The sequence below is a fragment of the Dipodomys merriami genome, unplaced genomic scaffold, assembly GCF_024711535.1.
Source record: "Dipodomys merriami isolate MVZ:Mamm:240054 unplaced genomic scaffold, mDipMer1.0.p SCAF_2, whole genome shotgun sequence".
Lineage (NCBI taxonomy): Eukaryota > Metazoa > Chordata > Mammalia > Rodentia > Heteromyidae > Dipodomys > Dipodomys merriami.
The window spans coordinates 9,811,350-9,825,921 of NW_027203381.1; the positions used below are offsets into that span (position 1 = coordinate 9,811,350).

The 14,572-nt window shown below is 40.4% G+C and overlaps 1 protein-coding gene and 1 long non-coding RNA gene across 2 annotated transcripts in view; one reads left to right on the top strand and one right to left on the bottom strand.

Moving 5' to 3' along the window:
- The window catches only part of Cdh20 (cadherin 20), a 182,521-nt gene extending 175,830 nt beyond the window's left edge, over positions 1 to 6,691 (bottom strand). The window contains exon 1 of the mRNA XM_070029017.1: positions 6,598 to 6,691. The gene's annotated coding sequence lies outside the window, so the exon portion shown is untranslated. The remainder of the gene's footprint in view (positions 1 to 6,597) is intronic.
- The window catches only part of LOC138831951 (uncharacterized), a 651,402-nt gene that overhangs the window by 248,989 nt on the left and 387,841 nt on the right, over positions 1 to 14,572 (top strand). The gene's annotated exons all lie outside the window — the stretch shown is intronic.

Consider the following 14,572-nt stretch of genomic DNA (forward strand, 5'->3'; position numbering starts at 1 on the left):
CAATCTTAGCTACTCAGGAGGCTGAGATCTGAGGATCATGGTTCAAAACTAGCCCAGGCAGAAAGGTACATTAGACTCTGATTTCCAGTTAACCACCAAAAAGCCAGAAGTGGAGCTATGGCTTAAGCGGTAGAGCAGTAGTCTTGAGCAAAAAAGCGCAGGGACAGCACCCAGGCCCTGAGTTCAAGCCCCAGGACTAGTATAAAAAATAAAACAGATACAACAACAACAAAAACAACAACAAAACCCACACTGGTTGATTGTACTACTTTCATTATAAAAAGTAGTATACATTAAAAAAAATTATATATGCATATATACATTCAATAGGTAAAATGAAAATTAAAAAATTATTTCACTTCAAGTTTTTCTGTCTGCATTAGACTATTGTGTATAAAGACTGCTATTGTTAATAGGCATAGATTGCCAGGTTAAAAAATCATTTAAAATAACAGATCATTTAAAGGACATTCAAGAATTTGACTTTAAATGTAATATATTCATCTAACTTGAAACCTTGATTGATGCAATTTCATTTTCTTAAAAAAGTGAAAAGCTTCTGCACAGCAAATGAAACATTCAATAAAAAAAGAAAATAAGAAAAACATCAGATTAAAGCGTTAATATTCAAGATCTATAAAAATACAATTTTATAACAAAACATACAACTCAGTTAAAAAACGGGCAATAGATTCAAATGGATAGTTCTCCAAAGATGATAGTCAACAACTATATGAACAGGTGCTCAATATAACGAATCATCAGGAAAATGTAAATTATAGTCATTATATCACTTCACACCTGTTAAGATAGCTTTTATGGAAAAGACAAAAGATGATAAGTGTTAGTGAGGGTAAGAGAAAGGAGACCTGTGTGAATAGTTGGTGAGAATGCAGAATGTTGTAGCCATTATGGAAAACAGTATGGAGCTTCCTAAGGAAATTAAATAGAACTTCCATATTTTAATCTTTCTTTTGGCTACATGCCCAAAGAAAATTAAATAAACAACTCATAAAGATATCCACACATGCATGTTTATTGCAACATCCAAGATAACATAAACAATCTAGTGCCATTGGCAGACAAATAAACTGTCGAAGATACATCCAAGGAAATAGTCAAACTTCAAATGGATGATTTTGTTATTTACTACAATGTAGATGGACCTAGAGAATATTATGCTAAGTGAAGTAAGTTGAAATAAGGAAATAATATTGCATGATGTCACTTACATGCAGTAACTTCAAAAAAGAAGATTTTGTTGTTTATTGCAACATAGATGGACCTAGAGAATATTATGCTAAGTGAAGTAAGTTGAAATAAGGAAATAATGTTGCACGATTTCACTTATATGCAGAGACCTAAAAGAAACTTAGAATAGTCCAATGTATGAAGATAAAAAATTAAGTCATTGGTGATTAGGGTCAAAGTTGGGGGGTAGGGTGGAGATATATAGTTCAATATACTAAAATCCTCAGTATTAACATGTTACAAGATGAAGGTGAAAGTTAATACTGGTCTTTTGCATTTAAACTTTTTGAATAAATTACAGTTGCTTGTGCCACAGGGGAAGTAGTCACTGTAGAATGATGGATGTGTTCATTTGTTCCACTACAGTCAACCATTTACCCCTATGTACGTGTTTATTACATCATGTCATATACCTTCAATGTAATTTATTTTCAAAATTTAAAACTTTTAAAAATTAAACCACACTTTTACTTATTGAGAGTTGACCATAAGTAAAATTCTAGATGGGAGCTATAAACAAGTAGCGAGGAATTATAAGGAAATATCTGTCCTGTGAGATGTCTTTTTACTCTAAAGAGTTAATGACATTAGTTAAAATACACTTAAAGTTTGGATTAGGTTGTTAACCATCCCATCAACAGCAAAAGCACTGTATTACTTTAGGAAGGCCCTGTGTGTTTTTGACATTTCTATTTTTGTTTGGTGCTCTCCATGACTAGTGTCTCCTCCTTTGGAAAGAGAAGTGAATAGTATCACATATGAAGTTCTTATACATCTTTGGTAGATGTCATGTCATAGTTATAATTCCATACTCTTCTATTGTATAGTGATGTAATCCCACACCAAATGTTCTCTCATTTATCATCTTTTAAATTTAAAAAAATATACCTTGAGGAAAATTGAACCATTTATTTTTTGCATGCTTTAAAATGTCGAATGTTCTTGAGGTTCTAAAATTAAGTCAATCCATATGCAATTAGGAACATTCTTAACTAGAAAGTCCAGGTTGGCAAACCATGAGTAGCAATTAAATAAGAAAAGACTAAGTTTCTCTTAAAAATGGGGTTGTTGCCATAAGTTAATGTGGCAATATGATTTTCTATTTTTAATTGCTGTCTTTGGTGCATATTGTAAAGTAGATTTTTTTTCTGAGAGCTGGATAATTCCAGAATTTTATATCATTTGTGCTTTTTAACACATTGGCAAGTATTCTGCTGTTGGAATACCTTTAAACTCATGATGGATAAAAGAAGGTAAAGGTTAGTATAGAGACTTCTGGACCTCTTAAACAAAGAGACAAGATGAATATCTTAGCGAAACTAAGCATTTCTCTTTATGGGACTGTATGACCTTTTTGTAATTTATTACACTTTCTTTATAACAGTGCTTTTTATTCCCAGAACAGTTATATACGTAGTATTGACACTTAAAGATGTCCCTTTCCAAATTCAAACAGTAAGAACCTTGCCTCATAGTCCATGTCAATGTCTGGATTCAGGGAGGGTTCGAACCAAATGAATACATGGTTCTTCATTTGCCCCTCTCCAGACACCATGCATCTACAGTCCTTGCTTATGTCTTCCTTTGCAGAATTCATTTCAGAAGAAACTGATCACAGTACCATCTTTTAGTAAAAAACAAGAAGTCACAGTCTACTGCCTATAATAACTGTAGATACTCAGTTGCTTAAAAATCACCTTTTAAATACATTTTCTTGGGCCTCTAAATTATGAAAACAGAGTTGGCTATTTCTTTAATTAAATGTAAAGGATTAATCATTGTAGGCAATTTGTTTCACAACAGCAAATGTCAAGAATAGATAGTTACTTCTTAAACCTTAAATGTCTTAGAAGAAAGTGTTGGGGAAGCACAAAAATCTGGCAGTATTTCTGTGTATTTTGACTTGAGTTGACAACTGAGGCTTGCATCTAATATCTATAAATTAGTCCTGAAATTATCAAAACACATTTATTCTCACTAGAGTTTCATATGCTGGTTTTAGAAGAGTGGGAATTTGGGCCAAATCTGGGGTAGAACAAGTAAGAATGTCAATGGTGTAGCTCAAATCGCCACTGTTCAGTGATATATATATATTTTTTTTTTCTTTCCTTAAGAACTATGATTTTTCCAAGGTACCATCCAAATAAAACAAGTGATATAAAAGTGATAAATGGTACTTCCTTATTTCTCCCTTCTCTTATTTTCACTGCTTGGCTGTCCTGATTACAGCACCACCCGATCAGAATGAACAATTAACTGTCTAATTATTCTAGTCACACAAGCCCACAATGAAATCTTTATTCCGTGTTTACAGCAATCTTTGGCAGAGGCTGTCTTGCTGTTTCTAAACTAAGAAGAACTGCCCTTTGGCTCCTCTCGGCATCAGCTGCCTTGGTTTCAGCCTGGGATGCCAATAATCAGACTTCTTTTTCTTCCAAAGTAGACATTTTTTTTAGGGTGAAAAGACCTATTCTCATCACCCCCCCATATATTCTGGCTGATTTATGTTCTAGCCACTGCAGCTCTTCCTTCCGTATCTCTTTACATTTTTTCCTCTTTCCATAGACTGCCACCAGGCAAACTCCCATTTTAAGTCCAAAATTGTAAAAAATGCTTAAGCTAACAGTGCTCACTACTATGAGGGAAAGAAAAAAATGTGCAACTGTTGGTTTATGGGTAGAAGGAAGTCAAGGAAATCCCTCTTGCTTTTTCAAGCTGCTAATTTCCTAGCTCAAAAGGCATTCAATAACTTCTTCATCAGAGAAAAACATCTCCACTTTTCAGTGGCTCTCTTGATGACTTCCAACTATTTACTTGGACTTGCCAACAGCTGCAGTCTGAGAAGCTTGAGAAGTTGAGGAATATAGACAAATATATCAGGGTCTGAGAGGAGGATAGCACTGAGTCTGAGGTGGCAAGCTAAGGTACTTCAACAGTGAAATAAAAGTCACTGCCATTGCAAAAGTTAAGGGAAGGCATTGCCTTCTCCTAGTGGATTGGGGAAAGCACCTTCGTTTACTCTCGAGGCCATCTGGTGGAGTTTGCTTCCCAAATCTGAGCTGTGGAGCTGATCTTTCCAAAAGATGATATTACCGTATTTCCCATTCCTGTCTCCAGACCCTATGTGAGGATGGATTCCCTTCACAGCCCTTTAGTCTCTCCTTACCCCTACTCAGTACTTACTACAGGCACATTGCCTTTCTGATGAGAACTGGGTCATCAAATTTTACTGAGGAGAAAAGGTAGAAAGGGGGCGTTTCAGTAGTATAAACACTGATTAAATTCCTGGGCAACTCTTCCCCAAACGAAAGATAATTTTTCTCCAAGTATGCACAAGAATGTCAAGAATGCTAAGTCATTTTTATGTTTGTACTTTCCTTTCCCATTTTAATTTTACACTGCCACATGGCACACATGCTAAAATTGTATCTCCTTAACCTGCAGCGTAGCAAACGTCTCACCAAACATTAAATCGTGTATTTTATAGGCTGTCCTTTCCCAGGGTGCTCACAGCCTTTTCTTTTTTGGATTCAAAATTAGATCATCTCACAACAACCATCTTATTAGAAAGGCATGCTACTTGTACATTGGCAAATAAGGTAAACCAGAAACACTGAGAAGAAAGGTCACACCAAAGTCAGTGGCTTCAGCCTAAGCAGACTCTTAAGAGCTTGGTTCCAATTTGTAATACTTCCCATTTGCTCTTCATTTCTTCTTCTTCTTCTTTTTTTCTTTCTTCTGGCAGGAAGGGATGTGGCCAGTGTGGAGGCTTGACCTCATCTCCTGCACTCAGCTTAACTCTGCCAGGCTGTTCTCCCACACTCCTGCCCTGCTTTCTGCTTTATCAGCTGGCTAAGCCTGTGTCCTGGAGGGGATCTGACCAGGGGCCAAGCCAAGAGGCAACCACAGGTGCCCTTGTGGCTTCCTACAGAACTGGCAAGGGAAACTGGCCTTGCCAGGAACATGGCCAGTGGGACTACAAAGGTCATCATACCAACTGAGAGGAAATGGCCTGCCCAGATTGTCTAACACAGGAAAGAAGCAGTGATGGGGTCAAATCCGGGGTCTGCCCTGAAGAGGAGGAGCTGTAGGAGGGCAAGCGGGTAGGATTACAGTATTCACCTATAAGCATGGGTGCATGCACATTTGGCTGTTTTGTGACTTTAAATTTAAGTCGACTGCATTCCTTAGTGTAGTCCTTATCAACCACAGCTCCAGGGAGAATAAATTCCATGTGGTGCGGGCGGATAGTCTAGATAGAGGTCTGAGACATTATTCCCAAAATCAACTTCCAGGCAACTATAATAATAAAAAGCAAAATCCTTTCTGGTGTCTGTACCAACAACAGCAATAAATAATAATAACAACAACAATGGCAATACCGCAGTAAACTTTTCATCTACCCATTGATCAGCTCCCCAGGTATTGGATAACAAGTTGCCAGTCCCTCTCATTCCTTAGCTTGCGCTCAGCACTAAAGGAATGAATGAATGAACGGATGGCTTTGGAGTTGCCTCCGAGTGGCTCAGTGCTGCCCTCCATTCTGAACCCCTACCCACACCCCTGGCGCTGCTGGGCAGCAAAAGCTCCGACTTCAGCCTAAGTTCCCCCCACGATCTCTCATCTTGCAGCATTTCCTCTGCAAATCTGAAACTTTGACCCGATCGGATTCTCTTTCTATCCCCCGCACCCCCCGGGTTCTCGGCAAACACCACCACCACCGAGCAAAGCCCTCAGCCTCCCCGGGCAGTGTCAAGGCCGGGAGACAGGAAATCCGGGGAGTTAGTGATGTCCGGCAGGTGGCCGGGCCGCCAGTGAGCGCCACGCTCTCCTCCCTCCGCCTCGCAGCGCTCCGGCGGGGGCGCGGCGCGGACTCGGGACCGGCCCGCCGTGCCTCTCGCAGCCTCACTCTCCGGCGCCCTTCCCGGAGCGAGTCCCCGCGCGGGGAACGCAGCCCCTGTCTCCCCTCGGCGGTCCCGAGGAGGCGCCGCTTCCCGCGAAGCAAACCAGGGCGAAGCCTGGGCCAAGCGCACCCCGGCGAGCCGCGCGCCTGGGTCGCCGTCCCCGTCCCTGTCCCCGTCCCCGGGCGCGCGCCCCGCGCCCCACGCCCCGCTCCCCGCGCGGTAGCCTCCCCCAGCCCGCCCGGCTGCGCCACAGCTGCCCGGCTCCCGAAGAGCAAAGTCGGGGAAGTGGAACTCAGGCGGGCCGGTGGCAGCGGCCGGGCGGCGGGGTAGTTGCGCGGGGCGCGGGGCGGCTCCGCCGGAGCCCGGGCGCCCCCCACAGCCCCTCGTCTCCGGGAGCCGGGCACCGACGCGCGCGGGGTTCGGCTGGAGCCTTTCCCTTTACCTGGCTCCAGCGGCGGCGGCTCTCCGGGGACGGTCGGACTTCCTCGGGACCCGCGTCCGGCTCACATCGCCGCCTCGCCCGCCGGGCAGCCGGGGTCCCGCCGCGTCCCCGCGCCCGCTCCGGCTCGGCCCCCGCCCCCCACCCCCCGACCCCCCTCCGTCAGAGTGTCACCGCGCCTGTGCCTTCGGACGTTCGCAAAGTCTCCGCGCGGTCGCCAGGAGTTGGTGGGCGATACCAGAGGCGCCAACGCCGCCGCTGCCCGGTCCGTCCCGCCGCGGCCCCCGGCGCTGCGGCCGGCGGGTGAGGAGAACCCGAGAGCCCGAGAGTCGCCTAGTCCTCGTCGCCGTCACGGGGCCCCGGGCGCGCAGCGCGGTCCGCTTCCCTCCCTCGCGCCCGCCCGAGCCCGAGTGGCTGTCGCCTGCCAGTGCCTCGGGTCCTCATTCCCCGGCTCATGAATATTCCGACAGAGCCTAATGCTGTTGAAGTCAATTGAATTAGCCAATTGGTGCCAGGAATGTGCGCTCCTTCCTCCTTGTGAGCTGTCTGGAACCCCACCAGAAGAAAGCAATTAACGTCCAGTTGGCACCCTATGGTTTAGACCAGCAAGGGGCCAAATGGGTTAATTCTTTAAATGCGACTTAAATACCACATTTAAATCTTTAAACTTCTCTATTGGCTGGGAGTGAGAAGATGCTGAGCAGAAAGGGGAAAAGGGGGTAGGTCAGCTTGCAGGGAGGTGGCATATACCTAAACTTGCCCCTGACTTGGATGACTTGCTGGCATCTGGATTCTGGAAGTATCAATCCAGGAAGAGAACAGGGAAGAAAAAAAAAAAGACCAATAGGCTCAAGTTTGAATATCAACCTGGGTTTAACCTTGACCTTGAAGATGCCAAGGACTCTAATAATGTTCAGAGTGTGGGAGCAGAAAGCTACACATGGACTCTTAAGAATTTTTCCAAATGTTCAAATTTTCTTCCTCATGGCAAAATTCTAGAGTTTGAAGCCCTTGGGATTAAAAAGCTAGGAGAGGATGGAGGTAAGATGTTTCAGAGGAGGAAGCTGAGATACTCCTTACCTCACCAATGAAGAAGGTCTCCCAAATTGTACGGTAATTGTTTCAAGGCCCTTAGGAGAGGTTGCCTCTCTTCTCTCGACTTCCATCCTAGAATGCCAAATTCTCCATGGAAGCTTGGGTTTAGCAAGTATGCACAGGGAGAATCTACCCAGTTCTGTAGCTACATCTTTTTTTTTTTTAATATTTTTTATTATAAAGATACCGTCATGTGGGGTTGCAGTAACATGAGGAAGGCAATGAGTACATTTCCTATCGAACTTTGTTACCCCCTCCTTTGTTTTTCCCCCACTATCCTTCCCTCACATCTCTTTACTATCTTCTGGTAAATACAGAAAATAATTTTGATTCAATTCATAGGTCCTAAATGATTTTTGTATGCTTGTGCTCTGTGACTACATGATCTGAGTCTATAAACAACTGACAAAGTTATGTATATGGGCAGCAAAATTCACAAGTATGTGACTTTAGAAATAAATGTCCAGATAAATCCAATTGTACCATATTTAATAGATCTTAGCAGGCCTAGCATCAGCACTCACGGTTAACAGTACTTAGCAATTTTAGAGATGTTGATTTTTTTAAGAACTTCTATGACAGACACGTGTTATGAGCTATTTAAGCACTGTATTCAGTATATTCATCATTTACTCATTTTAATAGTTGAACAGGTAAAGCTACAAAAGGTCTTTGGTGTGCAGTGTTACATATTTTATAGGTGGTATGGAAGAACTTTGACCCAAAGTAACCTGATCATTAGACCAAAACCTTCCAGGAACCAGCAGCAACCTCCTTAACCAAAAAAAAAAAAAAAAGATTTGTTGGTATTTTGTTGAAATGACTTGCATTTGATGATAGTTCTTTACCAAAATTTAGAAAATGAAAGAAATTTTTGGGGGAAGAATGTAGTGGGAGAGAAGGATGTTTTAGTCAATTTTCTCTTGCTATAGTAAAACAAAGACCTGAGATGAATAATTTATAAAGAATAGAAATGTATTAGTTATTTCTGTATATTGGTGAATGGCCAAAATACTTAAGAAAAAACTTAAAGGGGAAAGATTTATTTTGGCTCACAGTTTGAGAGACTTTGGTCCAACACTCCTTGACTTGGTTGATTCTGGGCCTACAGTGAGGCCGGCCTCGTGATAGTAGAAACAAGAAGAGAAGGCAATGGCAGACAGGAAATAGAGTGAGGAACTTTCTGGGGATTAGGTATGACCTTCAAAAGCATGGTTCAGAAACTTTGTCCAAGTAGGCCCTACTTTCTAAAATGTTCACACCCTTCCCCCCAAAATAACCTCCTGCTGGGGAACAGGTGTTCAACCCATGAGATCATGATCATCTTCAAACCATAACAAGGTGTTTACCTGGCTCATGATGGAGAAAGCTGGGAATCTAAGAGCATGATGTGAACATAGGTAAGTACCTACTGTATCACGCCATGGCAGGAAACATCAGATAGGGAAATTAGCAACTGTGTCTGTCTTTCTTCCTCTTCTAGTCAAGCCAATAATGTCATCAAAAGTCTTGATTTTCATGACTTCATCTAATCCTAATTACATTCCAAAGACTCCACCTCAAATACCATTTAGATAGGACTTTAGAAATGGGGAGTATAAAGAGAGTGGTACAGGGGGTGAGATTGATGGTGACACATTGCATACATGTATAGAGAAGTCACAGTGAACCCCTTTCTTTTACAAGTAATGCATGCTAATATACTTTTTTTTTCTCAGAACTTTGGGGCTGGAAGTGTGGCTTGGTGGTAGAGTGCTTGCCTAGCAGGCATGAAGCCCTGGGTTTTAATTCCTTAGCACCACATAAACAAAAAATAATAATAAAATTTGAAAAAAGAAAGTCATTCTTTATATTTAAAAAAGATAACAAGACAAATCCTATGCCAAAAGAGTGATGCTCAAGGTATTGTAATACTAGACTTGAAATTATTCTACACAATTATAATTACAAAAGATCATTATGCTGACATGAAAACAAATGTGATAAACAATGGAATAAAATGTAAAAGTCAGCTAAAACCATCTGATTTTTGACAAGATGCCAAAAATATCTGTTGGAAAAAAGAGCTTCTTCAATAAATGGTGTTTGGCAAGCTGATTTTCAATATGTACAAGATTGAAACTAGACCCATTTCAATAACCTTGTACAAAAATCAATTCAAAAAAGATCAAAGATTTTAATGTGAGATCAGAAACTTTTAAAATACAACAGGAAACATAAGGAAAACACTTGAAGATGTAAGCATAGGCAAGTACTTTCTGAATAGACTTCAGTTACTCGGGAAATAAGAACATGAACTGACAAATGGGAATGCATCAAATTAAAAGCTTTTGTAGTTCAAAGGAAACAATTACTAGAGTAGAAGACAACCCTCAAAATGGGAGATAATCTTCCCAGCTATTCAATGGACAAAGAATTACTATCCAGAATATAAAATGAGATAAAAAATTAAACACTTAAAAAACAAATAACCCAGTTAATATTAAGCAAATGAGTTGGACAGTTCCTAGAACTATAAATGAATAATAAATACGTGAAAAAATGTACATCATCCTTATCCATAAAAGAAATGCAAATGAAAACTATAATCAAGATTTTCTCTCATCTCAGTCAGAATGGTAGTCATCAAGAAAACAACTGCTGGCACAGATTTGAAAAAGAGAAACCTCATATGCCCTTCAATGGCAATGTAAACTAGTGCAACCACTATGGAAATCAGTATGGAAGTTGATTTAAAAAAAATAAAACCCAGTATAACTCCTGCTTTCACTGTATTTGATGTCAGTATAATTTGTGGAGGGGAAGGGGAAAAACAAATCTTTAAATAGGGATACAGGTGGACCCATTGCAACAATGAGATGTACAAGTCGTTATGTCGAAAACGAACTTTTCAACTTTGGTGCGGGGGGGGGGGGGGGGAGAATGGGAAAGGATGGGAAGGGGAAACAAAGGAGGAGACTACAATAAGAAATGTACTCATTATCTTGCCCATGTAATTGTAACCCCTCTGTACAGTATTTTCACAATAAAAAAAGAAATGTAAAAAATAAAATAAAACCCTTAAAATAGTTACCTTATGATCCTTCAATGCCAATCTAGGGTATATATCTTCAAGGAGTGTAAGTCAGCATATAGGAGAGCTGGGTGCCAGTGGCTCACACCTGTAATCCTAGCTACTCAGGAGGCTGAGTCTGAGGATCAAGGTTCAAAGTCAGCCCCGGTAGGAAAGTCTGTGAGACTCTTATCTCCAATAAACCACTAGAAAACTGGAAGTGGTGCTGTGGCTCAAGTGGTAGAGCACTTGCCTTGAGCCGAAGAGCACAGGGACCATGCCGAAGCCCAGAGTTCAAGCCCCACGACTGACAAAAAAAAAACAAAACAAAACAAAATAAACATATAAGAGAGACATACACACATGTCTGTAGCATCACTGTTCACAAAAACCAAGTAAACTAGCCTATGTGGCCAACAAGTGATGAATGGATAAAGAAAATGTGGTATAGACAATGGAGTATTATTTCAGCTACAAAGAAGAATAAAACCTACCAAATACTGATTGAAAAAAGGAAGAAAGGAGGAAAGGAAGGTTAAGGGAATAGAGTAGAGGTGGTGAGTTTGCTCAGAGTATTCTGTAAGCACTTACAGAATTATCACAATGGAACCCCTTGAGCTATTAATGTACTAATGAATGTGGTTAACTTTTTGTGTCAATTTGATTAATCAAAGAGTGCTCAGATACTAGGTAGAACATTATCCTCTAAGGATATTTTGGATGAATTTAACATTTAAATAGGTAAAGTGAATGAACCACGTTATTTTTTATAATGGAGAGGAGACTAATCCCATAAGTTGAAGGCCTCAATGAAAGAAAGAAAATCCGGATTTTCCACCAATTCTGCAGATGGCCTTGAAATTGGGGTATCAGCGTGACACATTTTGGACTTGCCAGTCTTTAGAATGCATGGGCCTATTTTGGTCGGTCGGTCGGTCTGTCTGTCTGTCTATCTATCTATCTATCTATCTATCTATCTATCTATCTATCTATCTGTCTGTCTGTCTGTCTGTCTATCTCCTACCTACTTACCATACATTGATTTTGTTTCTTTGGAGATCAATATGGACAGAAACATTTAATAAACAGTGCTGTGAATTTCCCACCAATATCTGAATATTTCCATCTACCAACACTTAGCATATAGTCCATTAGAAAAATGCAGCATTTTTTAAAGATTTTTAGAGTAATTTTTAATAAAATAGAGACAGTTATATTTTTCTACTTTATATGTGAGTCATCAGATTTAAATAAACCCATTTTTAAAGAATTTTAAATGGCCTATACTATACCAGATAAAAGCAAAATTTATACATATTAATAAGGGAAAAATTTTAGTATTTCAATTATAAGGGTAAAAACAGATGAAATCTTTGAATCTGACAGTTGTTGAATACCTCCAGCATAGGCTCATATCTATTCAAGTGTTTTTTTTTAATTGAATTTTATAGATTTTAGCGTTCAGCAGTTGAGATTGATCATCTTTTATTCTTTGAAAATTTGATTGGGTTAAAAATCCTTTATTTTTAACTGTGACTGTCTTTGTGTGTGTGTGTGTGTGTGTGTGTGTGTGTGTGTGTGTGTGTGTGTGTGTGTGTGTGTGTGTGTGTGTGTGCGCGCGCGTGTGTGTGTGCTAGTACTGGGGTGGAGCTCAGGGCCTTGGTGTTGTCCATATCTTTGATTGGGTTAAAATCCTTTATTTTTAACTGTACATGAGTGTGTGTGTGTGTGTGTGTGTGTGTGTGTGTGTATGTGTGTGTTAGTACTGGGGTGGAGCTCAGGGCCTTGGTGCTGTCCGTATCTTTTTTGCTTTAGGTGGCACTCTACCCTGGGAACCATAGCTCCCCTTGCTTTTGGTGATTAATTTGAGATAAAAGTCTCAAGTACTTTCTTGCCCAGGCTGGCTTCGACACTCAATCCTCAGATCTCAGTCTTCTGAGTAACTAGGATTACAGGCATGAGCCACTAGCAGCCAGCTTTCATGACTGTTTTACCCCTGTATTAAATACTTAGGATTTTCTTTGTCATGGCTCCTTCCTCACAAGGCTCTGCTGATTCCTCCTTTTAGGGAGAGAATCCTTTTAAGATTTAGAAGCAGCATTTCACTGGGAAGTTTTCAGATGTTGGCATGCTTATTTATTTGAAAAAAGTAAAGAGGTTTTAGAGCCCAGAAAATTTTATCAGACTGAGTGATTTCTATGTTTCCTAGAGAGACCCAATCAAGAGTGTGGGGGATGATCACCAGAGTGGAGCAATTGGTTGAGGTATGAGCCTTTCAATCCTTTGGAACAAACTTGGTTTCGGCATATGCATGGTAGAAATAATAGTAACCTGTTTATTGGATGCGTTATTATTCATAAATAGTTTATCTTGTCCCATCCTCGTGGCAACCTAATGAATTCAGAATTTCCTCCATAGTTAATGATGAGGAATCTCCAACTCACAGAAATTACATAATGCTTGGAGCTTCTCCTAGCCTGGGCAAGGTGTTTCAACCAGGGACAAAGGTATCTTCTCAGTGAACCATCGTTGACATGTCCCTCTTCCTCTCCAGCTTCCCCTCTGCATATATATATATATATTTTTTTTTCTGGTAGAAATAGAATTCCTTCCTTTGTTCTCCCCTGGGACTTCTCAAATGTGTAAAGAAGTAATTAGAACACAATGTGTTATCTCTGCCAGTAACCCAAAGCAGCCTAAGTCAGGAACATTGTTGTAATCATTTTTGTGTCCCCTAATTTAGCAGAGTGCAAGGCACACTGAAGTCACATCACTACCAGTCCTAGCACACTTTCAAATATGTGTCCCATTGGCTTCACTGGGTTATTAGGTTTAAACAAAATAACTGGGAGGTTATTTAAAGACAACATATAATGACATTGTTATTCTTACCCCAAAATAGATTTGAAAACAAAAATAATAATTTTAGCCTTGACCTCTGGCTGATAACTCCTATGGCTAAGAAAGCAGTTTGGTAATTTTAATGTCACTGTTTATTTAGGATATAGATGGGTAACACTTGCTCATGTTATAATCATCTGGCTAATAGTAATATTAAACTGGTTCATTAAGCAAGAAGGTATTAGTTTGTGAAAGGTGAGTTTTTGTGTGTGTATGTATGTGTGTGTGTGAGAGAGAGAGAGAGGGGGGGGGGAGCATTCACAACCTTTCTGCAGCTCGAAAGTATTTTTCTCTGTATGAGCATCTTCATCCAGTGATGTTGCCGTATTTCTCTTAGGACGTTATCAACTTTTCCCACGTGGGGACAATCTTTATTAAGAGCTCCCAAGGTTACTGAGTTAATGACAGAGCTGAGGCTCCTGACCCCTGTTCAATGCTATTTTTGCTTCCCACACTGGCCCTGATTGGCAGCCACTGCCTGCATGGTGTGGTTTATGGTTTTAAGATTGAGATGAGAGATAAGCAGCTCAATACCTCATTATAATTAGTCTCCTGAGTCAGCTCATACCCTTCTAATGCAATTTAGTGATCTAGATTATTCAGTATTATCTATTCAAGGTATTTTTGGATTTACAATAATAATTTTGTAAAAACATTAACAGTGGCACACTAAAACACTTTTATCATGGCTTCAGTCTTGTCTTTTTCACAGATATTCATTACTAAAAGATAATTTTTTGTTAAAACCATGTAAAACTCACAAATTTATAGATTCTCTATTTTCTGGAGCAATTATGTGAAAATCACATGATGTTTCTGTACTGATTTTACTCCGGTCATTTCAGCTTTGTGTCTTTTTGTTTTTGTGTAACATCTCTACTCACACTGTCCTTTGAATGTGTGGGTTGATGTCTGTCAAGTCCTTTCCAT